Here is a 26626-nt window from a genome sequence, read left to right as displayed (position 1 = left end):
CTTAATTGCCAGTTTTGTTTCTCTCATCTTGGGCAATGAACGGACAAAAGTGTCTTGTTTTCCTTGTTTTCCATTACTGTTCCATTCCCAGTTTTTATTCAGTTAAGCCTGTGAATAGTGGGAGAGATAGCAACTGTTTTTCAGAGAACATTTCCACTGGAATGTAAAATGAAAAAGAAACAATCCACCTCCCAGAAAATTGTTTGTCCTATGATAATGAAATGTAAACTTTGATCTTGTTTTTGTCCCTTCAAGTCTGTAACGTAAAGTGAAGTACTAGAAATACCACGGCGGGAGAATGAAAATGAGATGGTACACTTTACTTAAGCACACATCCCTCCTCTCCCTTACGGACAATGGGTGCAGATAGTATTGTGCTTTTCTTGGCATGGTGATTGCCTGATAGATAGTGTCCTAATGCGCAAGAATATGTAGTGAAATGGATTCCAAATTTACTGTGACTTATTAAGGATAAAGACCAAAAATAGGCACTGATGCTTATATATGTAATGACGAAAACTGCAAGCATCCGAGGAATGATGAGGTCTTGGAATGGTTTCCAATGAAAAGACAGATAGTGTGCTCGTTTGCCTTGTGTACGTTTGTGTATCTGTGCCTTCTTTCTCCCCAACAACTTCTGAGATTATTTTCTAATCCCAATCAGATTTGATAGAGGAGCAGTGACTTCCAAGACTTTTTTGCTCCAGCAAGCTTTACAGCATTTACAGAAATCACAGCCATATATCCACTGCAGTCGGGAAGAAGGTTGAAAGGACAAAGAGAAGGTAAAATAGAGCGATATGTGCTGAGGTGTCCAAACTATAAAATGGAGAGCAGCTTGCAGCATATGCCAGTTTACCTGGATTAACTGGATTGAATGAAGTCATGAGAACAGTTCAAACAGATTCCCACTGGCTAGTAACCAGTGTGTCCCTGAAGACTTTGTACTCTAGTTGCTAGAGCATGCTAAAACCCATACCGTCATGACTTCACTGCTATTTTTATGTGCTCTGCCTAGATTAAGACAGAATTTACTAAACAATGGTCCTGTATTTTGCTGTGTAGGCATACTGCTAGCTACTATTTGTAATATAGATGCATTCCTCAAAGATAGGTGACAGGTCTTATTTTGGCATAATATTTTTATTTTTGCCTCAATTCTCGTTAAAAACATACACACACACACACACACACACTATAACCAGTCCATATGAAAGCTTTAGGTCATTAGGGAGATGATTTTGAAAATTCATGTTGTGATCCTGCCCCATCGTTAGTTTGCTGGTGCCACAGTCATAAACTGCATACTAAGGGAAGCCTTTAAAGCTCTTGTAGTGCACCACTGAAATGATCAGTCAAGAATAACTACTGAAGTGTTGTGCTCAGAAATTTTTGTTTTCTGGTTTGCTGGGCAGCAAGAAACTACTTGCAATAGTGCACCATTGCAAATTTTCTTTTGCTTCTGTATTTTCACATGGCTCTGTGAAAGGTGGCAGCATAAGAGTCCCGAAGAAGGAGGAACTCTGCTTATCCACAAAATTGGTACCTGATTGCTTGCGACCCCGTAAGCGTCTTCGGACCATTCTGTTGTGCCGCCTCGCAGCTGTCCTTGGAGAGGGCCAACCTGTGACGGTGAGAAAGCTGAGGCAAGAGCTGTTTCCCGGGACCTGAATGCTGTTCCTTCATAAAGGAGGCTGAAACTCAGAAACTTGCACTGTTACAGGGAATTTTTTAATTTTTTTTTTTAAAAAAACAATGCCTTTCATCTGTTTCCACACCCAGCTGAAACTATGCTGCAACACTTCTGCTGCTAAATCAGATGCATTAAGTACAGTCAAATTTGTACATAAAAGTTTTGTAAGAACTGGGATGAAATAGAATGGAATGCCAGAATGACTCATTGTTTAATGAATAAGGCCCTAAGTGTTCTATTGATGCCATTTATAAATCTGTATAAAATGTATAGAATTCATGTCATAACTGGAATTCCAAGCACAGCAACCTTGTGAGCTAAATTATGATGATGATAGGGTACCGCACAAATTAATATGAATTCTAACACGCTTCTGCTTGAAAGCTGCTCAGACAGTTAAAAATAAGACAATTTCATTACACAGATTCAAAGCCCAGACCTCGGAAATGCTGCTACTCTCTCCTTTTGAAATTGTAAATTACTGAAGCAGTTCTTTTTGTGTGTCTTAGAGTCAAAAAGTATAACCTGTAAGGGACAAAGATGTCCTTTCAATTAGATGTAGGTACTGATTACAATGCACAGTGTAACTGGAAGAGAAAAGAATTGGCTGGGATAGACCAGCTCAATATTTGGAACTCTTCTGTTGGAAATGGACAGTCTGAGGCCGGAGCAGAGATCTGAACACACATCTCTTTTTGACTAACTTTTTCCTTCTCATTCTTATTTTCCCCTTTTCATAGCTTGGTGGCTTAGATATGAAACCAGGTGAAGTTCAACATTTCCAGTGTGAGTTTTTGAGATGAGTTCCGTATCCATTCAGACTTCAGTCAGCGACAAAGTCGTGTATGTGTGCTGTTGGGCTACCAGGATTTAACCTTGTGATAAAAGCTTCCAGTCTAAACTGGAACAGAAAGGAAATCTGACATTTGGAAATTTCCCGTAGCAGAGGAAGATCCAAAATATTTTATCAGGGAAAAAAACCCCAACAACTCTCTTTTTTTCTTTCTTTTTTTGAACAAGACAAAACTTCTAGTTGCCCTGACTCCAGTGATGATCTAGGCAGTCCCAATTGCAAATGTTTAGATTTATATATTCAAAATGTAAAATGTATTCTCCCTGAGCAAGTTTTTTTTTTTTTTTACATGCTATAGGGTGAAATTAGCCTCTTTGCGCAATGTCATGGCCCTGTTTCTTGGTTAAGTAAGTTCAAGAATCAGGTTTCTGGGGCAGATATGGAAAGAAATTGAAATTCTGCATCCTGTGTTATATGCAGCGGCTCCTCCTTACCACCACCTCTCCCTGCTTCCTTCTCAAATTCATAGAAAACAGCTTCCTCTCCAGTTAGGTGATCCAGGATTCTCTGAGGTGTACTGCAAATGAAATTCCACTGGCTAGGAATGTTCCAAGCAATTATTTTCTTAAAAGCAGGAGAGAGCAGCTATTGCTGCTAAGGATAAAGACACTTAACCTATGGGGAAAGAGCTGTCAGCCCGCAGGCGGGAGCCTTACCAGTGGCTGCAGGATACCTGGCTCCTGCCAGCCACCTCTCGACGGTACGAGCACTTACTCTTTTTTTTAAGGAAAAAATCCCACCACGCTCAAGGCCACTTTTAAAAGTACTATTTAAGAGCAGTGTAGGTATAGCCAATATAGAGTCCTTGATTTCTGTTTTCCATCTACGTTCTTGTAGGTTCCCGTGTTCAGGTAGCCAGACTACTGCGTCGTGCCACAGAGGAGCAAATGTTGTGGTGCAGGGTTCTCCCTTGCTCCTCTCGGGTCATTGAGGATAAGTCCGCTTCAAGTGTGAGTCACCCTGCTGCCATTTTTCCTTCCACCCTTCGCCAAGGTCTGATGACAAGACTGTGATTTCTCTAAGCTTGTCTTTGTTACAGGTGTGACACGCAGCTCATAGGGTTTCATTATGGCTTTCATAATGTATTCACAAAATGTCAGGATCAAGTCATTTACAATTAACGGTGATGTGTAAATGTCATGTCTAACAATTGCAGTGTAAGAATATTTTTTGTGAATGGGACATTTTTTACACATGCAACTGTCAATGTCCAAAAAACCCATAACCAGTCAGGCAAATGCTTGGTAAAGACAGGTTTGGGTTTTTTCTTTTGTTTTCTCCTCATTGAATTCTTGATAGGCAACTAGACCTTGTTGCCTGTTGTTCCTAGATCCAGTACAGACATAAAGCTCAAGCCATGAATGGAAGCCTTTATGAACATTTTAGGGCTCCATCCTGTTATAAATGTGGAGCGGATAACCCCCTGCGCAATACTGATGCGAAATTTGTATGAGCACTGTCCATATTTTTTAGGACCAAAGACAGGAAGGCGTGCAGCATAGGAGCTGTACTACCAAATCTGAGGAGAGGAAGAGTGGCTCAGAAAGGTGCCCGCAAAAATGGTCCCAAGCATGGAGATATCCAAAATGGATAGACTGGGACCATTGCCATTAGAAAGGAAAAGGAAAAAGAGGTAGACTGAGAAATTCTCATCGTTTCACAAAGTGAATACAAGGAGACATGCAGTGAAATTAAATGATGACAAATTAAAAGTGTTTTAAAAAGCAATTCTTTTCCACCAGTATTTAATTAAACAATGAACCTAATTGCTTTTAGAAGTTAATGGGAAGTTTGCAAGTCTAGAACAGATTAGATACTTATGTTTTTAATAACCATACATAGAATTATGGTAATTCATTGCAAAAACTTTAGAACCAAGTTTAGACTTAATGTTTCAAGGTTTACGATGAAGTGCTGCGATTCAAGACCAGGGAAAAAACAGTGGGAAGGACAGCCCTTGATTGTCCAAAGCTGCTAATACTTGTCGCTATTGGAGAAGGTATGTTAGAGAAGTCTGGATTCTGACCCGGTCTATATCTGTCTCCTGCAAAGGATTAAGTACATGGTTTGCCACTGACAAATAAAAGTGAAGAGCTGGCCTTCACTTGGGCTCGCGTATCGAATAACTGCAATACAGCAGTATTAGTATTAATTATCCAATGGCACGGGCCACCTCCAGTTCCTTACAGTTGCCATGTGCAACAGGAAAGGATTGCATGAGCACTGTCCAGAAATGAAAGCAGAGGAAGCGGAATGACTTACCCAAGGCCAGGCAGCATATCATTGGGAGAGCTGTGTACAAAAACCAGGTCAGTTGGATTGCAGATCTGCATCCAAACACGTGTTGTGACCTCTTCCTTCCTCATTAAATATGTTTCTTGGAACCCTGGTTTTACCAGAAGTAATAAAAGTTTCAGAAAGAGTGAGGAGGGTTACACCTGGTTCTGCTTTCACACCCACTTCGCAGTATGAGGTTCGAGCTGGTCTTCACCGTGCAAGAGCACGTCGTACAGATATATAGCTCAAGCTATCGGTGACTGCTGTGGGATGTGATGAGCTCAGGTCGGTGCTGCACTAGCAACAGCCCTGCCGCCCCGGGGGCCTGAGCTGGCACTTCCAGATGGTGCTGGCTGGAGATTGGTGGTTGCAGCAGCTCAGGCTGGTGCTAGATTTGGAGTCGCTGCAGTCAGTCCCCTGAAGAGTGTAGGCAGACCCTTTGTATTCCTTGGCTTAAGTGAGATTTAAGGAACTGTTGTAAACAGCAGGTCAAACTCATTCCCGGATTAATGCCCCTGATGTGGGTTTATTTTAAAGTTTGTTTTTCTTGTGCTTGAAGTGGCCTCTCATCTCTTCTGACAAGGAATAGCAGTTGTGGCATCAGCGAGTGGTTTGCAATAGTGGTGTCTGCAGTCTGTCAGATGCCGCAGCTTCCCCTTGGCTTTCCATTTCCTTTCATAACTGAGGTGGTTAGATTTTGGAGGACAGGATTTTAAAAAAAAAGAATGAGGAAGAGAAGGAAAAACAGGAAGGAAATGGGAAGGGAAAAAGGCAAGACGTGATTGCTCTCAAATTGCCCTTCCAATAGCTTTTGGAATGTGAAAGGAGAACTTATAAAATAAGAGCCCTAAGATATTTCAGTCACGTGTTTCCCTTCATTTGTATGAGAGAATAGTTATTGAATGAGAAGATAAACACTGTAGGTCTTAGTGGAAAAAATGAAATCAGTGTCCCCTACTTACTATGTTAGTAATGATGTAGTTAGGCTGCTGGTCTGAAGTTGGGACTTTGCATCAGAATTAAAGAACTGTCGTCTCTTCCTTCTTCAATAAAAGAGGAGGGTGTCCGTACTCTGCTGGTGGAATTGCTAGTGCGAGGGGTTCTGTGGTGCTCTGTTCTGTTTGTATTCCAACAGAGGGGCTACTTTTAATTGCAAAATACGTGTCCACAATCTCATTACAAGGTGCATACAGCCTCTCACGAGGTACGCGCACCAGCTCACTGCTGTGTATGGGGATCTCATAAGACATTCTGTCTTGGTGCTGTCTAACATTTTATATCTTTATATATTTGTGTGTATATATTTTTATGTATGTATGTTTGTCACATGCCTGTGAAGTACCAAATTGCAAACCAACAGTGACTAATGAGTTGAAGAGCCAGAAAAGGTTATCTGGAGCAGAGAGAAGCGTGTGATAACTTTGTGGACTAATAGGATGTAAGGTGAAAGCCTACCAGACAGTTGGCGTGCAGCGGGTCAGTGCTGCACCAAAACTGAGTCAAGAGGTTCTGAGGGGCACCTAGAAATGGTCCAGCAGAGCCGTGAGTGCAGGGATGTGGGGGTGTTGAGTGGGGCAGTGCTGCCAGCTCTCGGTAACAAGGAACCCTCGATCCATATTGAAGTCAAGGGTTAAACGTTTAATCCATAAATTGGTGCTAGGAATTAAGGAAGACTACTTGGCATCTGAAATCACAGGGAGGCTTTTTCTGTGTAATAAAAAAGCCTCTTCAAATTATTTAAAGCATGCTTCGCTTGCATTTTAAAACCGGGGGAAGCTGTGCAAATGAGACGGACCAGGTTTTGCTCTCGGTTAGTTAATAACTTAGTTCACGCAAGCGACAGCAGGAGTTTTCTCTTTTTCCTGCCGTGGCTTTACAAGGAGTTAGATCCTGGTTTGGGCTGCAAAGAAAATGCTTCCCGTTGCCATTTCCCTGAATCCTACTCTGAACCTCGGTTAGAGAATCATGTCACGCAGTCATCTTGAGGTCTGTAGTTAGCCAACAGACAAGTTCTAGGCAAAGGGACTCAAGGATACCTTTAGCAGCATTGCTCACGCAGTGCCTTCAGACCTGTAGAGACGGTGAATTCTGATGTAACCGTTCACACCTTTCTTTGCTTCTTGTAGGACACAAGCCTGAAACCTCGACGGTAATTTGCTGGAGTAACAATGAGGACAAAATGGATCTCTCCTTTGCCTGGGTATCTGAGGGAGCTTTAAAAACTCCCAACAGGACAGAATTCACTTGGGAAGGTCAGAGTTTGTAAAGCAGCTCCCTTACTTGTTGCGAAGTCCTTGGCCTGCCTCACGCCACATTGCATTACATATTAACGCGGGCTTTGCATTATATATTAACGCAGATTTGTCCTCAGATACCCTACTGTGGAGAAGGCCATTTTTAAATCTTTAATAGGGCATTAGAGCAATTTGCCTGTGATTTAGTTTTAAGTGGGCAAAGAGAGTGGTGACAAACGAAGCCGGGAGGCCCTAAAATTCTTTGAATATTCCATGTTTTCCTGGAACTGTTGGGAAAAGGCTGCCAGAAAGGTCTTGGCAGGTTTTCTAGGTGGCTGGCCAAGTCTGAAGCGAAATGTGGATAGTTAATAGGCTAATGCGGCTCTGGTTCCAAGTCCATACGTATATAACATACGTTTTTATTTAAGAAATCCCACCGCATGGAGGAGCAAATGTAGTGCTAATATATCTTCCTGAAAGAAAATAGCAAGGGAAAAAAACACTGTCATCTTATAACGATAAAATAAGGGATCTTTTGCCCTTACTTTTTAGGGACTTGAATTGTCCGTTGAAGAAGAGAAGGCGTAGGAAATGAAATCCATAGACAGGCAGCGGCTTTCCCAAGAGGGCCCCATATTAATCAGGAATGGCTTATATAGCAATAGTTTGCATCTAAGAAAAAAGGCAGAAGTTGTTCAAAGAATGGATTTCCGTTGCTGCATTGACTTTTTGTTGTTACCACGCAAGTAATTAAAAATGGCAATTAAGCAGGAAAGTGATTTGGTACCTGCTGCTGCAGTTGTTTCCATGTGGACGACCCCTTCTAGCATGAAGCATGAGGCCACTCGTGTAGGTCGAATTCTAAAAGTTAAGTGCTGCTACCGAATCATCCCAGGTATGGGCTGGTTTGTGAGGGGTTTCTCTGTGCACCGGGGTCAGAATCGTGGTTCTCTGTGGTCACAGGCACGCAGGGAATAGGTGTTTACTGTCGTGACTGGCAGGAGTTTTTCCTGGGAAACGCGAGTTCAGATTTCGCTGAGACACCAGGTGAATTAGCTTTGTAATTTTAAAATTGTCTCCACTGTGAGGGATTCTTGTTTGTATTCAGCTCACGGGGCCTGTCTTGTTTTATTATTAATGGGGTGAAGACTGTGCACAGCCTCTACCATTATAGTGGAACAATTTTTTTATTTTTTTATTTATTAAGCCATTGGTGCAGACCCTGAAGTTCTACTACAAACTCCCTATGGGATCTTGGATGAGTCACTTAGTTTAGTTTGGTTTTACTCACTGTCTATAAAATAGAGGTCCTTATTCCTCATAAGGAGTATTGTAAAGACAGAGGAACTGATCATATGTGAGTCGCTCAGACAGTCATGTTGCACGTCATATTGGAATTGCAAGTGAGCGTCCTGTGTATCTCCATGAAGAATTGTTTTGTGTGGACTGCCTCCATGCTGTGACATATACATTCATTAGCTGTACAGATTTAAAATTGAACAATAATTATAATCTAATACGACTTTTATCCAAACAAAATCAACTTGAAAAGTTTATTATTATGCTTCAAAAATGCTAATTAATGTCATTTATTATCATAAGAAGTCAAGTAATCGAATATTCAGATTGTTCTGTTTGTTTTCTTCATTTTGTATCTCATAAAAATGTTACACTGTCTTTTTGCATTATAAAACCACCTAAATTTAAGTTTAGGGTGTACTAGAGCCTGCACTGCAACATTAAGTGATGCAGAAGTGTGGACTGGCACCAGGAGTGGGGAGACCGGCTGCTGCGCTTGCGTCCCGCTGCTATTTCTGGCATGCAGAGATTGAGCAGCGTCTGACGGGCCAAACGTAAGTCCTCAGAGGCTGCCGCGTCTTCCTCGCATTCTGACATTCATTCTGTCTGTCACATGCCTCTTGAAATGTGGCTTTCTAATTTTTAATACACTCTCAACACCAGTGAAGCAACTGAAAACAAGCTACTGCGTGTTCGGACCTCTGTGTCTGGTTTCACAAGAGGTGAGGGAGATTAGACTTGCGTTCCGATTTCCCCTCTGTTAAAGTGCCCAAGCCTGTGATTTCTTTGACAGCAATACCTAAATGGCCTGGCGTCATCTAGATACCCTGTGAGAAGAGACTCCCTGTCCCCAGGAGCTTGCAGTCTAAATAGATAAGGCCGGCAGAAGAGGAAACACAAAGAGACGGAGGGACTCGCCCAAGCCACTTAGCACGGCGAGCGGCAGGACTGGCAATAGGAATAGGTCTGCTGAATTCTCGCCACTGTCATCACCCCTGGTTTGGGATTCCTCTGGCTGGTTCTGTGCCAGCTTCTGCCCTGTCCCTGCGCAGGGATCGGTGGCTTGGGCCCACCAACCAGCTGTAGAAAATATTTTGGGTGTCCTATCTTTTGGTTTAATTCTTAAGCAGTGGCTGAGACAAATATTTTTTTCTTGAGAGAAATATGCCCTCATGTTGTTGGGTTTTTGGGTTTTTTTTTCAAATTGTGTCAGTTGCAGGCTGTAGCTGGAGTACTAGAAAACCTGAAAAAAAATTATTTGTTTGTTTTATCTTTTAAGTAATTCCACCCTCTCTTTAAAAAGAAAGCCAGTGCTAGTGAAAAGGCTAAGAGGGTCTGGGGGATGTTTAAGGTTGGCTGTGCTTTGAGGTTCTTCAGGTCCTCATAATCTCTCAGGGCTCTTTACAAACATTAATTAAGGCTCAGAGTCATAATTCCTTTCTTACCTGTAATAGTTATGTTACCTATTTGTGTTGGGTTTAGGGGAGAATTGGAAATGGACTGCAGGACTGAGGGTCCACAGTGAATTCGTGGAAGGGATGGGAATAATCTCTGGGCTGCAGGCAGCAGGCTCTGCCCTCCAATCACTGCATTTTCTCTCTTTTACAGAGTGACCCTGGCACTTCTTGCCTATTGAAATATAATTCATTCTAGCTCTGCTCTTAGTCCCGTGGATTTCTAATTTTAATTTCATTTTCTACTTTTCCTGCCAGGTCAGACTCCCAAAATGTCCTTAAACTTTATGTGTGTTTCTGAAGTTGAATTTAGGTTCAGTAGTTTAGATTCTAATTGAACAGCCTCAATAGATATTATTTTTATTGACTTTTTCAGAGGAAAAAAGAAAAAAAAGTGTTGATTGAGGGACACCATCTTTTTCATGCAATGATTGTATTGAAATTTCAAGTAAATTTTAAAAAAAGCATTAAATGTTGACCAGACAGAAAGTTTTTGTGGCAACCTTGTAGATTAACATATTAGTATAGCTCCATCGCTTAGTAACTGAAATATTTCAAAATTTGTCAGACTTTCAGTGTGAAACCTCAGATCTTAAGAAATTATGTCACCAGCTCAAAACAGGTTAGATTTATCTGAAATTTTAGTGAGGTTCTTGGAGTTTTCGTCATGTTTTAAGTGAATCGGGTCTTATTTGAAACCTTTGGTGAACCTGAAACCATGTGAAATATGAGGGTTTTCAGGTGGTTTATGTGATACAGAAATGGCAAATCAGGCAAGAGTAGATGTAATACGTTTTTGCGTGACTTCATCCACATAAATTTGAGTTTCACCTTGAGTTTCAGAGTTTGGTTAAATCCAGCATGTATAGGAGAACTCACGGATAAAGGCAGATTGTTAACTCCCCGTAGACAAAGCGCACGTAACTCTGGGTGCTGCGTTCCCGTTTCTTGTACCTTTCTTTGATATCGGAAGAATTAATCTCTGTAACCTTTCTTTTCAAATCCCTCTGTTACATCCACTGACCTTTCGTTGAACTCTTCCCGTTTCCCCAACCTTGGTTTTCAATAAGGGCACCGGAATGGTGCAGAATTCCGGCGCCTTTCGCCGGGAGGTGAACAGCGCTGCCTCGTTTTACTTTTTGCTTGCTTTATTCACCTCGGGACACAATTGTTTTATGGCTTTCTCACCTTATTATTTTAATTGTTCTCCGTTATCCAGGGATTGATATAGTTGGAGCGCAAAGATCTTTGAGAAACCTGTTAGCGGAATTGGGGGAATGGGGAGAAAATAACGACAACCTCTTTTTTAAGCCGTGCTGCTGTCAGGGTAGCGCTTGGGTGAGGTAATTTCCTAACATATGCCTTGCTGGGTTTGGAGGTGAAAGTTGGTGGGTGAGTCACGTTAAAAGGGATTGTTGGTGATGAAAGGGAATTTACATGACCTTCAACCACACTCCATCCTCTCTGTTGACTAACAGGGTATCAGATGAGGATAACAAAAGTAATCTGGACATAGCCGCTTTCTTCCAAGGACCTCAAAACACTCCAAGGACATGGGTAAGCATTGTCGTGATGGTTCTATGTGTGGGAAAGCAAGGTAGGAAGAGGGGAAGTGATTTTATCACTGACTTGATGTGGAATTAGGCGCCTAACGGTTTACAAAACAGTGAGGTTCAAATTAGTAGCTCTTATTTTGGTTGTCAAACTCCTCCCATGATAGAGCATTGTTCTGGTAATGACCAAATCATGACACCTTTGCCCAACTTTCCATGGATGTGCCCCACACTATGAAGTTGTACCTTTCCTCACATCATTTGTTCTTCATTTGAATTGGTAAATACTTTTTTCTCCAGTGAAGACATTTTTTTCATTTGTAAACTCTTCTCATGTATTATCATATATGCTGTCCATATAGTGGAGGTGGAATTGTTATTTTAAAGATACTTCCTAAATGATCTCTAATTTGTCTAGAGTGAAGTTACTGGCTTGTCACAAAAAGGCCTTAAGGTTTTATAGTTAATGCTTAAGTCCCTAAAGCATCCTCTCTGGCTGACCATCCTTTCTCCTATGTGTCTTCTCCTTCAAATCACTAATTCCAATTGTTCTCAGAAAAAAAATAGTAATAATTTCTCTTTACTCTGCTTTCTGCTGTAACTGTGCACCTACCAAGGTCTCCTCTTCCTTTGAACCTGTCTCCATGATTAAATTCATTCTTCCTTTCTGTTTTCCAGCTTCTCTCCGCAAACTTCCTCTCACTCCATTTCTGCAAGAACTTTTCCTACAAACCAGGTCCCTAAGAGGATTAGCGAAGGGGATACCAATTTATTTATACCCACCTCAGCATGGTAGCAGCCAAACATTGTAAGTTGCTGGATTGTTAAATGACCTGTAGCACATGAAAGAACCTTCAGCCTTCTGGTGCAGTTCGGAGCGGACAAGTGTCTCCCTCACAGCTGCTCTGAACTTATCCCCAGTTCTGGCATTTGTTTTGGGGGGTTTTTTGTTGTTTTGTTTTTTTTTTTTTTCCTTAACCTGTTCATATCGATAATGTGAATGATTCAGGACTGAGTGGACTGCAGAGACTTGGCCCCCTTTTAAATCACAGAACAATTTTCAGGCCTCTTTCAGTTGCAAAAACAGAACAAAAGAGAAATACGAGGAGTTGTGGAAACCCCTCAAACTTTCTCTGTTTAAATTTCAAATTCCTGACGGTCACCATGCCAGGTGATGTTGCCATTTGCGTTTTCTTCTGTAGTGTCTGGCTTGAATGAATGATTCCAAAGCAAAAAGCTAAGTTAAATACCTGGCTATGATCAAAAGAGAACGACGCCCCTATTTTTTTGTGCCAGCCTGGAGGCCCTTAGGTTTTGGAATTTGAGTCTTTGAAAAACAAGGTTACTGGACTCTAGTAAGTGAAGTGTCCAGATGTTAGTGATGATTCATAAAAGCAATTAAAAAAGGAAAGTGCTTTTCCGCTGAGCGTACTGTCTTGGTTTTAAGAAGTCCTTAAGTGTGTGTCTAATGCTGCAAATAGTGGTCAGTGGATAGTGACCGCTGTGTTTAAGATTATGGATCTGCTTCCAGCATAACACTTCTTTTCGCATGGTTCTGATGACCAAAACCATTTTTTTTTTGGTAGCTGAATCTTTCTTATTTAGTTTCTATTTCAAAATAGTTCCCATCTCTTCTTTCTTCTTAAATTTGTGAAAAAAAAATCTACTGAGGATTCAATATTTTCCATGGGAGAAATGTGGGTTTTGCAACGTAAATATTGGAGATGGCAGATAATTTAAATTCATCAAATATGATTTTCCCCCTACACCCCAATGCTACTCTCTTGCATTTTGGCCCTGACCTTCCACAAACACAAAATGCCTCATTTGTACAGCTTTCAAAGCGATTTTCAATAAGCAGGACTGAACTGGGTTAAAACATCATTAGGGTTATTGTTGTATACAAAGATCCACCAGCCCGGCCATATGACCTAAGCAAGAAGCAGACCCCGAGGCACGCTCAAGCTCCTTCCGACGTGGCTTTTCAAGTCGTCTCAACCAACCTGTTAGCTATTAGTGATGGTTATTAGGCTGTGCCGCTGCTGTTCTAGAGCAGACATTTCCACTCTTACTACCTTCTCCAAGCGGATGGCTCTCACTTCTCCCGGGGCTCGTGCGTATTCCAAAGTTGGGGCTTCAATTTGCGTTGCCCTCGCGTACTGCCCTTGGTTAGACCACGCATGCGTGCTAAGGGAAGCAAAATAGTTTACCGATTTATCATGGATCATTAGATGGAGTAACTGTTCTTAAAACATCACCAGTATAGATACAATAAATAGAGATGTGCTTTTGTTAACATTGCCAGCCTCTACCCTCTTGTACAGTACCCTTGGGTGCTAAATAATTACCCACTTTGTGTGGTTATCTAGCTCACTAATTACCCACAAAAATTGGGGTCAGGTGTTAACTGCTTGAAATAAGTATCCTCCAAAGACTTGGTTAAATTGTATAAAGAAATTATGTGTTTGCAGCAAAACTTTAAAAAAAAAAAAATCGAACATTTTTTTCTGAGGGAAGATGAGGGAACACGAAAAAGACAATGGATGTAAATTGTTCTGTGTGACGGCAAAGTCTCACGCACCGCTGTGACGGTGAGAGAATCTGTAAGGGAAGTGAAAGGATGGATGGCAGATACGACAGTCTCTCTAATCCAGTCTACTTTTTCCAAAGATTAGATCCTTCAGTACACAGGGTTTGATTCTTCCCCTATCGAGGCTGATGTCAATCAGGATTATGTCAGTATAAATAAGAAAATATGTATCCATGGGTTCTTGGACTGACTTCACTGCATAATCCCACCTCTTCTGTCACCCAGGGACTTCTGCATTGCGCCCAATAATTTAATTATGTATTGTATATTTATTTCCATATGTTTATTTTAGTTGTTTCAAGCTCTGTATGCCTGCAGAATTTCATTCTAAGGCTGCTGCTCATAAAATGTAGCTTGCTTTGAGTAATAATTTAATTCCTGTGTTCAGGGAGTTACCCCAGTGAGTCAAAGATTTCTAGATAGCCCCACCCTCCCCAACTTCCCGAACACTTACACTGCCGTCACTTTCTCTTTGCCAGACCCACACAAGATGTCTAACTAGCCAAAATCCCAAGAGGCAGCTTCTCCTGCCTCCCCCATTTTAGCCCCAGAAAACTAGGAAATAAAGCCACAGAAGCCCTAAAGCCAGAGCCCTTAAAATACCCGGCATGTGTAACAGAGGAATATTTAATAGACCGCCTTGCTAACCTGGTTTCTTGCATAGGTGCTCTCTCTCTTCAATACAAAGGAAATGGATTTCAGTGGGAGCTAAGAAGGTGTTTCTGAAAATCCCACTACGCACCCATCAGCATCTTTGGATACCAAGATACCTTTAAGCCCTAAGCACCTGTGCGGTGACAGCGTAACAAAGAAACTTCCTTCCTTATTTATTTCTATATTTTGCGTTAGGTGCTTCCTCTCCTTTATAGCGAGTAGCACCTCCTTGTTCCCACAAGCACCTTTTGAAGCCCGTGCGGAGTCAGGTGTTGGGCATTAACAGCCTCACCTCCCAAATGTGGGGTCTCGGTTAAGGCCCCATACGGCTAGGTGTGTGCTCTGTCTTCGTGGCATACCTGTGCTCCGCATTGTGTAGTGCATCTCTGGAAAATGCAGGGATCAGCCTCATAAAGCACAATGCAGATTTAGTCGTCATCTTTGTCTCTCACACCCCCCCCTCCCCAGCTCCGCTCCCCGCTGATGTTAACTGTCTGTATTATTATTTATTGTTATCAAGGGATTTGGTTTGATCAATGAAGTGTATATGCGTCTGACGGACATTCGGAGAGGAAATGCTTGGAGAATGAGTAACATGTCTGCAGTGGAGGGTGTGTGTGAGGGAGAGAGGGAGCATCGGTACTAGAAACATTGACTGATGAGTTCATTTTAAAATCCAAGGGCATATAGCTGGTAAATTAGCACATATTGCAAATATAGTCTGGTGCGAGAGGCAGCAGCGCTGCCATTGAGCAGAGGGGTGGGTGTGGAGGGGCGGGGGGGGGGGGTCGAGGAGAGGAGATTGTCAGCTCTAAAGTCATCACGGGCATGAGCCAGGCAGTCTGCCTGCCTCAATGCAGACGTGGGGCGTGCGATTTCCACGGGCGGCTGCGGGCTGCAGTGTGGCGGGGGGGGGGGGGGGGGGGGGCGGGGGGAAAACCGAGATAGCAGCGGTGGATTTTATTGTTTTAAAATCCAGATCCAGCCAGAGGGATGCTAGGCGAAGGGCTGCAGTCCCACCACTTCCCCCCTCCTCCTTCCCTCTCACCCCCCTGCACCCCCTTAGGAAGGCGGCGTGGGGCGGGAGCTGCTGCCCGGGAGGGTCCCGGGGCTGGTGCCGCGGGCAGGGGCTGCCCGGTGGCGGCGGGGACGGGGCAGCCGCGCCGGGGATGCGGCGACGGGTTTCTCCCGGGAGCTTAAGAGATTATTGGGGAGGGGTGACTGGGGCTGGGGGGGGGCTGTGCGTGTGTGTGTGTGTGTGAGTGTGTGTGCGAGGCTGGCGGCGGCGGCGGGGGGAGCCGAGTCCTTATTCTGTTAAAGATTTAAGTAGGCATGCAAGGAATCTCTAGGATAGTTGGCAAAGGGCGAGGGTGGGGAGGGGGGGGGGGAAGGATCCAAAAGAGTCTGTAACCAGACACTGAAGCTTTCCAGGAGTGAGAGTGTGAGAGAGAGACGGAGACAGAGCGAGGAAGAGAGGGGGCAGTGTGGTCTAGTACATTTTCATCTGGTCGTTGATTTGAGCCTGATGCTTGCTGTCCCTCAACAGCCTCCCTTGCCTGTATTTTTTCTTTCCCCCTCTCCTCTCCTTTCCCTTCTACTTCATCGAAGCCTAGGGGAGCCAGTAAAGATTAAATGTGCTTTCTAAAAGGCAGCCACTTCATGCAGCTATGTCTACTCCCCCCCTTGCTGCCCCCCCCACTCCCCCTTTTTGAAATAAAAAAAAAAAAAAAGAGAGGGGGAGACAGAGAGGGGGAGAAGGAAGGAGGAGGAAGAGGAGGACTATAGTTTAATGATGTCGGGACTGGCTGATCCAGAAGGAGGAAAAAAAAAAAAAAAAAAAAAAGATTTGAGATCCTGGACGAGGAAGGACTTTGGTGAATGAGCTCAGACTCCTGAGGTGAGAAAAGGACGGAGTGAATGATGATGATTCCGCAATGGTGCCTGTTACCGCTGCCCCCGGCCGTGCGGTGGCGGGGCGCGCCGGGGCGCGGAGCCGGGCTGGCCCGCTGTGCGGGGCCGGGGCCGGGGCCGGGGGGGACCTGCTTTCGGCTGCGCCGGACGAGGAGCGGCGGATATTTTGCATTTTTTAACTCGGGCCCTCCGGTAGGTTTCGGCTTCTCTCCGCTTACGCCGCTGGGCCTAAAGCGGTTCCAGAAATGGGTGGAGGGTGCAGATCCATATTATTTATTTGGGGGGGGGGGGCAGGGGGGGGAGAAGAAGGAGGAAAGGGAGGGAGAGAAGGGGAGAAGAGCGGAGAAGGAGGTGGCAAGCTGGGGACGAAATCCTGCTCTCGGTTATGGCCGGCGTAAATTTCCATTGGCTGGGGTTGCACAAGGTGCTTGGAGAGGAGTCGGTGCAGGATGGAGTCCCTTTTGTGTGTGTGTACGTGTGTGTGTGTGTGTGTCTGTGCACGGTGCTCGGGGACCCTCCTCTCCCGGGGAAGCGGGTTTTTCTCCAGGTTTTCCTTTGAAACCCCGGCCCGCGGCTGGCAGGGGAGGGTGGCCGGGGCTGCGGCGGCTCTGCCCGCTCCCTCCCTCCCCGCTGACAGTCTGGGGCTTTGCTCTGGCATCGGGCTGGCCCTGGCTCCAGCCGCCCCCAGCTGATGCCGGAGTTAGGAGCGGGCCGCAGCTTGCAGACCCCCCCCCCTCCCCAGCCCCGTCTCTTAATAATAATAATAATAATAATAATAACAACAACAGCAGCGGCAGCATTGGTGGGAGCGGGGAAGGAGGAGGGCGGCAGGCGAGGAGCTGCGGAGGAATTTGGTTCCTTTTCCTTTTCCCCCTTTTCTTTTCCTTGATATATTCCCTTAAAAAAAAAAAAAAAAAAAAAAAAGATGTTTTAAAAATGCAAGCGGCTTGCCCAGCTGCACACACCCACCCTCGCCTCCCTCCCCCGGCTTGCGCACACCGCACGCTCGCACTCGCTCGCTCGCCCGCGCTCGCTCGGGTGTCAAAACCCGCCGGGCACCCAGCCTGGTCCGGGCACTGCCCCTGCCCCTGCCCCGAGCCCGCCCGGGGGTCCCGCCCGCCCCCCCCCCCCTCACCCCCCACCCCCTCCACCCCCGCTTCCCCACCGCCGGGCTTTTCCCCCCTGCTCTTGGCGCTGAAGATCGGAGCCTCCCCCGCTTCCAAATGGTGAGTTTCTACCTGATTTTCTCGCAACTCGGGGTTTTTCTCCATCCCTGCCGGCCGCGGGGCTGGCGGAGGGGGCGGGGAGGCAGCGCCTTTATGCTGCTGCATGCTTTGTGCCAGGCGGCTGGAGGGAGAGCCTGCATATTCCTGCTCTTATTTCTGCATTCCTTTTCGTTGAAACAATGAAAATAATTCCGTCACTGCCCCAAACTTCCCTTTCTTTCTTTCCTTCTTTCCTTTTTCTTCCTCTTCGTTATTTAAATGCGGAGACTTTTTATGTATTTGTCGCAAGCGACCTTGTTGGAAGCTGTAAGGAACCTGCCGCGCCTTGTCATTTTTGTATAAACGATTAAAAATGGAATGTATTCTCTCAACAGAGGGTCCTTAGAGAAGCTCTTTCCTTCCACCTGTGTGTCCTGTTTTGTAATCTTGAGCCATGAATTGAACTTGCCTGCTATTCTTTTCCTTTTTCTCCTTTTTATCTTTTATTTTTGATCCCTGTTTTTTGCAAGAAATAGTTTGTTGCGCCCCTCTCAATCCCTGAGACCCTAACTTGTGATGTTTAGCTTTTAAATCCACGGGTTAGGCTCTTGGGAGCTGTGAGTTGTGCTTTGACATCTTTATTTTATTTTATAAATATATCCTATATATATGTATATGTGTGTGTGCGCGCGTGTGTGTATATATAGACATATACACACACATACAATAGTGTTTAGTAGACCTTTTAAGGGAAAAAAAAGTGTGTATCTCCTCCTTAGGGTTGATCGGCTAATAGTAGGGCGGTGGTTATGGCCATTTACTGTAAAAATCTCATCTCAAATTAAAACTAGCGTTTGTATGACAGAGATATTTTTTTTCTGTGTGTATATTCAAGAGATAATTTTACAGCTGATACAGCTATGGGGGTGTATGTGTGTACACATATAGTGATTATTATATATGCGTGTGTAGATAAGATATACACGATATGGATGCATGTAAATATAGCTATTGAGGTGTGTGTATAGATACACATACGGATGATACGTGTGTATGAATATGTATGTAGGTAAATAAAACCCTAGATATGTATATATATTTACAGATGTAGGTATATTAATATACATGCCTGTGTTTCCATATTGAGAGAGAGATTTGCCTTGCTGCAGGCCAGTGCATATAGCATCTCTCTCTCTCTTCCCCCCCCCCCCCCCCCCTTTTTTTGAGAGCAACACAGAGTACCCTGAGAGCGTAACAGTAACAGCTCGGTACATTGGTGCTTGACCTCAGCTGAAATCCCAGCATGCCTCATGCTTCCAAGTTTAAAACTGAACGATTAATCTTAGAAATGTGCTCTATGGACACACACACACACACACAAAAAAAAAAAAAAAAAGAAAAAAAAAGAGGGGGTGAAAAAGTGAAAAAGCCAGGAGATGGGTTGGATCTTATGGATCGTTAGGTCAAAAATAAACTAAAGAATAAAATGGTTGCATGTACCAATGGTTGGAAACTACTAAAAAGAAATTCTGAGCAAATGCTGAAGTTTTGTTTCAGTCTTTTTCTAGAACTTAAAACCTTCTTGCTTTTCCAGTCAAAATTATATGTAAATGACAAATCAGAAATGTTAAAAATGTTTCCTGCTGCTGTTTTTCTTTATTAGATTTTTATATTGCTGTAAAATTGATTATGGTTGGAACTGTATTTCTTATCTCTGTTCTGCAAGGCAATTTATAATGAAGTTACTGTACCTTGTTATGGCACCGAATTACTGTTTGATATTTGAATGCAAATGCTTTAACTTAAAACACAATGCACCAAAAATTAACTGATGGTGTAACATTTTGGTATTTAATAGCGTAGGATATGTTTGATGGTTCCCGTTGTTTAATAGTTATTGAATTGGAAAAGGTTGCATGTTTTATTTTTATTTTTTTTAGCTTCTTTTTACTGACACTGTAATTTCATTGACTATTTTACCTCCACGGAAAAAAAAAATGCCAGCAAAGCCTTTTATTCCTGAATTTGTATATTATTCCAAACGTCCTCTAATTTCAAAGCGAGGAACTTAGTCCGAGTTGCATTTATTCTCTATTACCTGTTTGGCACGATAAATCAGAATACGATACGCTAAACCCCAACCACCTTTGTCCAGCTATTATCTCCACCTCAGAGACAGGCAAAAAGTAGGGTTTGGGTTTTTGGGGTTTTTTTTTTCCCCTTCTGAAGCTGCTTTTAATCGCTGTGTCCCCCCCCACCCCACCCCCGGAGGAGGGCAGGGGCGACCGCTTTTGTCTGCGAGGGGTTTGCTGCACGCCTGTGATACCTTCCCCCCCCAACCCCCCGAAATCTCCCCCGCATCCATGTCGGCTGGATCCCGCCGCCGCGGAGCCCCCCCCCCCACCCCGGCCGCCTCGGGGGCGAGCCCGCCCGGTTCCCCCTCCCTCCCCGCGGGCTGCAGAACCGCTATTGTCTCCGCGCTGCCTCCGCCTCGGCTGCGCGGTGCGGTGCGGAGCGCGGGGGGGGGGGGGAGGAAGAGTTGCGCGGGGCTGCGGCAAAACAATGGCCGGGGGGGGGGGGGGGGAGGTCGGGGAGGGGGGGTCGGGGGTGGGGGGGAGGCAGGGCCCGCTCCCCTCCCCGCCGGGCGCGCAGCGCTGAGCTCCGGCGCAGTGAAGAACATAATTGGGAGCTGGTTCAATCACTACCAGTCTAGACTCGCCCAGACACATCAATTAGAGGGGCTGTCTTTTTAAAGGGATAGTGCGGCTGGAAGGAAGGAGTCGGGGCCTTATGGATAGCGCAGCGCGGCGAGCGAGTAAAATAAAATAAAATGGGGGGGGGGGAATAAATTAAAAAAAATAATCCCCCAAACACCAACAACTGGCAGGAATTAAAAATAAAGAGGAAGACTAAAAATTGGAGTCCCCCACCCTCCTTTTCTAGTGGAAAAGGCGAGGTTCTCACAAGATGAAAAAGAGGGAATAACAACTCAAATATAATGCATTTTATCCCCCCCCTCCCCAGCCTACCAGCACGAACTCCATAATTCAGCGCACAGGGCATGCAGGTTCCGTGGCGTTTCTCAGCCAGATTTGTGCGTGTGATCTGAAGAAATGTCAGCGTTATTGAAACTTAATTACATTATAAATATCCAGCTGGAATAATTTCTTTGTAAGCAAATGAAAATCAGGCTAGAACTACTCCTGCAACATTTTTACCTCCTTCAGACAAAAGAAGGGATACTGCATTTTGGGTTTTATTTTTGCTTTACACATATAGCTGTAAGGCTTTCTTGTCTTAGCGTTACATAGTTCCTTCAGTGATAATTTCATCAGTCTCTGTAGTTGAACATTTTCACTGGAATAAAAGCAAGACAATTTTTTTATCTTAAGAGGAAAACGGCAGAGAAAATAAACGTTGGGTGTTAATTTAATTAACAAATAGAATAAGGAAGTCAGGCTTGGTAAGGATTGAAGATCTTATTCAGCACTAAAAAAAAAATACCAGACTGGGACTAGTTTCAATTAAAAGTATATTTAACGTGCTGTCGTGACATTCAATATAGCACATTCCCCAGTATTCTGTGCAATATGTGATGCAAATAATTAAAAAGGGGAAAGAGAAGTAAAATGAGGCAATTTTTAAAAAATATTGCTTTTTAAAAAAATAACGCAAATTTTGCAAGACTCTGGTGCCTAGGAGTTTCGTCTGAGCAGCAACTGTAGCATTTAGCTCTGTGACTTTGACCTCGTTGTAGCTTAGCTGGAACTTGCTTTCCCAAGTTGAAAGGCATGGGGTTCTGGTGGCAGTAAAAGGTAAAAAAGGTCCAAGGCATTCCGCAGTTTTCCATTGTTGCTCTTTTATTTCAAGGGTTTTAACAGTACCTAAAGTTGCATAGTACTGCAGCTCAAAAAATGGAGAATACTTTTACTGTCTTTCTCTCCTCAATCATTTCCAAAGTACTTAAGGATTTATTGGACCAGATACCAAATTATAGTTGAGATCCTATGTAGTGGCTAGTGCTGATTAGATGATTGATTCATTTCTAATTGATTTCTAATTCAAAACTTCATTCACATTATAAATCCTTGATGCTAAAATGCAGCTTAGATTGAAATCTGATTGCAGCCTCTTCACAGACAGTGTCATACCAACCCAGTCAAAATGCTCGTTGAAAGTGGCATAACGTACCTCTTTTTTGTTGAATTTGTTAACTCTTTAATTTCTCTGTGATGAAGTCTTTGGCCATACTTCAGTACTTTAAAGCAATGAGATGTTTATTCGTAGTATGTTCGTGCACAGCCTCGATAATAATAGAAGACCCTGTACTACCCAGAGGATAGGCTAAATGTTAAGCTGCATCTCTAACAATTGTCAAATGATTTTGACTATTTCAATGGCCGCTTTCCTTTTGCGCCGCCCTAATTTTGTTCGCTTTTCTGTGAGTAAGGCGGAACGCGGACGCAGAGTTGAGAAGTTCAAAATGTGGGCTTGCAAAAGGTGCGAGTTTCCCAGTGCCTCCGTGCGTTTCTGCACAAGGCTGGTGCTCGCGATGCTTGGAAGAAGAGCCTCTCTGCCAACCGTACCGCATTCTTGCTGCCCTGCCTTTTTCCCAGGGCTCAGAAGGAAAGAGCATCCCAGTTCTTCTTCACTCTTGGGAACACACACATTGTTTCAATAATCCAGGCAATAAATGCTAATTAGTAATGCTTAAGGACCCTACCAGTCAGAGTAATTATCATAATTTACCTCTTCCTTGTTAAAAACAGTCCTTGCTGATCTGAAATTTTTTGAAGCGATGGTTTCTTTCCTTTTCCTCTGGAAAGCGTTCCTTGATGCATTAGCAATAAGCATCTGGGTCTGCTGTAGCATTGAAACATGTTTCGCATATCGCATAGGGGACTGGAGCTAAACACGTGCAAAGATTTTCCCACACGTAAAAATTTATTTAAAAACTGATATTTTTCCTTCACCTTCCCTCTCTGCTCCCCCTACTTCTCCAGCACCACCAAAAACCACTTACAGAGGGAGAACAAAGGAAATCGCAAACTATAAAGGCATCATTAAGTACGAACAGCAACAGCAAGATAGAGTGTGTGATATGACAACGTATTTTATTGCACAAAAGTACAGATAATTAAATAATTCAGTGGTATTCTTAGCTAATTAGCACAAAGATCTTTCAGAAACCATCAGGAAAATGGGTCTCATCAAATCTAATAATATGCTACATTTCCCAAAGATCCTATATTTTCCAGTGGCGCTCCTGCTTCACCACCTGATACAGTAACACAAAAGGTTACAAATAGTTGCCCATTTAATCGGGCTGTTTCTCAAGTTAATATTTTCTGCATAAGGTGTATTTAGAGGAAGTGAATATGTACACCTGGAATTTTCAATATTAGTCAATAATAGAGGAAAAGATCGTAGCTTCAGAGAAGCCAGATCTATTATAAGCGATCCATTAAAAAGATTAAATTATCAGCTAGGAGCCATTCTTGGGTTGATTGTAATGGGGCTGACTCATTTTGATTTGGAGTTGGTGAATGAATGCTGGAGTCCGAGATCTTTTTATAGAGTTAATTTGGGCCCTAGATTGCCTGTTTTCAGCTTTTCTCGACATTGAGAAACGCGTGGCAGAGTCTAGGAGAGGTCTGGGACCTCTGGTTTAACGCGGGCTCTGATTTCAAGGCCAGAGCCTTGTCTCATTTGCCACTGGTACAAACTGGGAAGTTGTTTTAGGTCTTCAGTAGGACGGCTATCACTGTCATGCCATGCAAACGCTTTTTCCTCTAGGTGCATGAGTTTTTTTCAGCTGGAATCGGTGACTGTGTGTGTTCATGACCGCGATCCAGGCTGGCAATCTGCAGATCCTATACAGGGGAACAGGCTGCATGGACAAGTACCTGCAGGGCATTGACACTGCTACTGGAAAACTCTGTTAGGCATGTTCTCAGTAATTAGGTGCATCAAATATTACTCAGAATATCTCATTGTATTATTCAGAATATCTCGTTATACTCCTTTGATCGAAATGTATCCACAAGTTCACGTGATGCATTTACAAACTGTAATTTGCTGCCTCTATATTTGATCTACTCAAGGTTACTTTTTTCCTCTGCCAAACAAAGGAATGCCTGAAAATTTGACTTTGCCAGTCAGTTAAACATCTCCTGTTTTAAGTAAAGTGACAGCATGTGGGTCACCCTTTAAGTAACGGAAGGGGACGTTCATTAGCCTTTTAGGTGCAGTACTAGTTCTTGCTTTTACTCTGGGCCCAAACTGAACTTTACTCCTGTGTTACAGTTATGGTGCATATTGACTCCACGGACTACCCAGACAAGTAATGCTGTGGGGTAAGATGCTATGGTTTGTAATTATTTGTTATGCATGTAAGGTAGAACTTACAGGCTCACCCTGAAATTGCACAGTGCCTAAGACAGCAGCCTCCCCAGCACACGGAAAGAGACTTTTCCCTGCTCAGAAGAGCTGGAGAGTGATTTACACAAGGTAGATGGAGGGAATAGGAGGGGAAAAGGCACCTAAAAGTGATTTGCCCAGGGAAGCACAGCACATCATTAGCAAAGCAACAATTCATGTCTCCTGGTTTACAGGGCTGCTGTACTTAACAGTATACGCTCTTCCTCTGTGGAACTTTCCAGGTTGTGAATAAGGTTACTGATACGCCAGGAGACCCTCTCGTGTACCCCCCAGATGTAATTATGAACAAATACGTTACTTTTGTGAGCAAGTCGTACGTTTTTTTCCTCTCTTGTTTTGATGTCATTCACCCAATGCTGTATTTGATACACGAGGGCATTACGACCAATTTAAAAAAGATATTTTTCAAGATGAAAGATGAGTCCCTGATTTACATTGTAGTCAAAGTGACCGTGGAAGGCCGAGACTACTGCAATTGTTTTTATTTAACAGCTCTTCCCACGCTGTAGTCAATGAATCTCTAATCTCCCGGACCGAAATGTCTGACACTTACAGAATCATTTATTTGCTGGCCCTTGTATCCGCGATTGTGTTGTGCTCACGGAGCTCCACCTACAGCGGTGTCTTAACAGTGGGCTGAGGGTACGCTGGATATAAATTGTATGTCCTTTAAGGAGCGGGGTGGGGGGGGGGGGAACACGGAAGGATGAGCGTAGGCTTCGCTGTGCAATATGTGCTTCTCGCGCTGTCCTTTGTGTCAGGGGTAGTCTCCAGCAGCAACTGTTGAAGGATGGCTTGGGCTTCTGAGAAACAAGGAGTAGATTAGCTCTGGCAGAATTTATTTCTTGCTGCTGACCCTCAGACCACGGCTACTTACGCCAAACAGCCACACGCTGACCGCAACTTGGTGCTCTTTGCTGTTGCGTACCTTTGGAAGACAGGACAGAAGGGGCACCCTTTGGTGTGGCAAAGAGGAGGATAAGCTAAGTCAGCTCCTGACAGAAGTCTCCAAACAGCTCCCTCTGGCTACTACAAGAAGCTGAACGGCTGGCTTCTGTTCCCTGGAAGCTGTGCCTGATGATCACAGGCCATTATATACTTCTCACTTGACTGCCCTCCTGCTAACTCCACTTTTAAGATGAATTATGCAAGAAATGCTGTGAAGCATCAGCCATGCAGGAGCTGAGGACTGGGGGAAGAGTCCTCTCTCAGTGTATGGACTCATCTCTGGATAAAGTCTGAGGCTCACCTGGATTCCAGCTTCTCCGGAAAGGACAAAAAGTGAAAAGGATAAAAAAAATAATCGCTGGACTTTGGTTTTCCTGTGCCTGTGTGCTTGTATCATGTCTGAACTTGCAAAGAATATACTTGGTTATTCACAAGGAATCCAGTAAATGGTGACTCTGTAAATCAGTTACTTCGAGTGTGTTTGTCTCATTTGATCACCCCTCTCTCCCCTTTCCCCCAGGGTACCCCTTTGCTCTCGGAGCACCTGGTTCTCCCTGAGGAGAGGATGGAGCGGTCGGGGCTGGGTTCTTCCTGGGGCTGGGACGGGGGGGTGGGGGGAGAATACCATCTTGGGAAGGGGGTTGGTGGGCTCATGGAGCACCTCACACACAGATTGGTCCAAATTTGCCTTCCAGTCTTTTGTTCAGTTGTGTTTTCACTTCACAGATATCTGGCAGGGTAAGGTGATTTAAAAGATGTGTTGCATCTCACTGCTGAGGGCTCAAATACACTCAAAACTCGTGAAATCTGTATTTCTCTCTCCTATGTTTCGTAAGTAATTCAGAAATAACAGTACAGCTTTGGCATAATTCCTGTTCTCCTTCATCCCCCTTTGATCTTTTTCATGTGACCTAACATCCCATGTGTCGTTCTGGGGTATAATGTGGATCTTGAAAGATGCTGAAACATAATTGGAGGAGGAGGGAAGCCCTGGTTTTGAATTAGTGGTATTCTGCTTGCTGTCTTTACGTCAGCATTCAGTTCCTTTTGGAATATATGCACAGAAGAGTTAAAAATAGTGATCAAAACCCAGTAAAAACATGACATTTTGGTACAATTGCCAAAAGTATTCAATAAGAATCTAAAGTCCCCATATTCCTCAGGCAGCCAAATGCTTCTTTTTCTTACAGTCATGGCATACAAACTGGCATTGCAAAGGCAAATAAAATTGCTCCAGGGTTGGGGTTTTTTTTGGTTGCTTTTTTTTTTTTTTAGGAAGAACTTTCCCCACATTCCAGCCCCAAAAAGCAACAAGCCTCTATCCATTGTGCTTGCATGGAGGACTTTATATTAGAGCAGGTGTAGTTGGTGCGAATTCACCGGGAGCTGGAGATAGGCAAAAGGAGACTCCAGTGGCAGAACCAAAGCTTAAATTAATATTTGTCCCGAGGAATGTCTCCAAGTCCATACACAAAATTGCGGTGGGACAGCAGGGGAGGTGTGTTTCCACATTT

The 26626-nt window shown here is 43.8% G+C and overlaps 1 long non-coding RNA gene across 9 annotated transcripts in view; it reads left to right on the top strand.

The window, feature by feature from the left end:
- The window catches only part of LOC129196088 (uncharacterized), a 95977-nt gene extending 70400 nt beyond the window's left edge, over positions 1-25577 (top strand). For 5 of the 9 annotated variants that reach the window (XR_008574047.1, XR_008574046.1, XR_008574044.1 and 2 more), the window contains 3 exons: positions 665-8910; positions 11289-11367; positions 24030-25577. This is a non-coding gene — a long non-coding RNA (uncharacterized LOC129196088). Of the gene's footprint in view, positions 1-664; positions 8911-9964; positions 10069-11288; positions 11368-24029 lie in introns of all 9 variants that reach the window. The other 4 variants (XR_008574045.1, XR_008574051.1, XR_008574052.1 and 1 more) reach the window with 4 other exon arrangements.
- Positions 25578-26626: the final 1049 nt, after the last annotated feature.

This window comes from Grus americana, chromosome 24 (assembly GCF_028858705.1).
Source record: "Grus americana isolate bGruAme1 chromosome 24, bGruAme1.mat, whole genome shotgun sequence".
Classification (NCBI taxonomy): Eukaryota; Metazoa; Chordata; class Aves; order Gruiformes; family Gruidae; genus Grus; species Grus americana.
The sequence above is the reverse complement of the archived record's forward strand: the minus strand, read 5'-3'. Positions and strand labels throughout refer to the sequence as shown.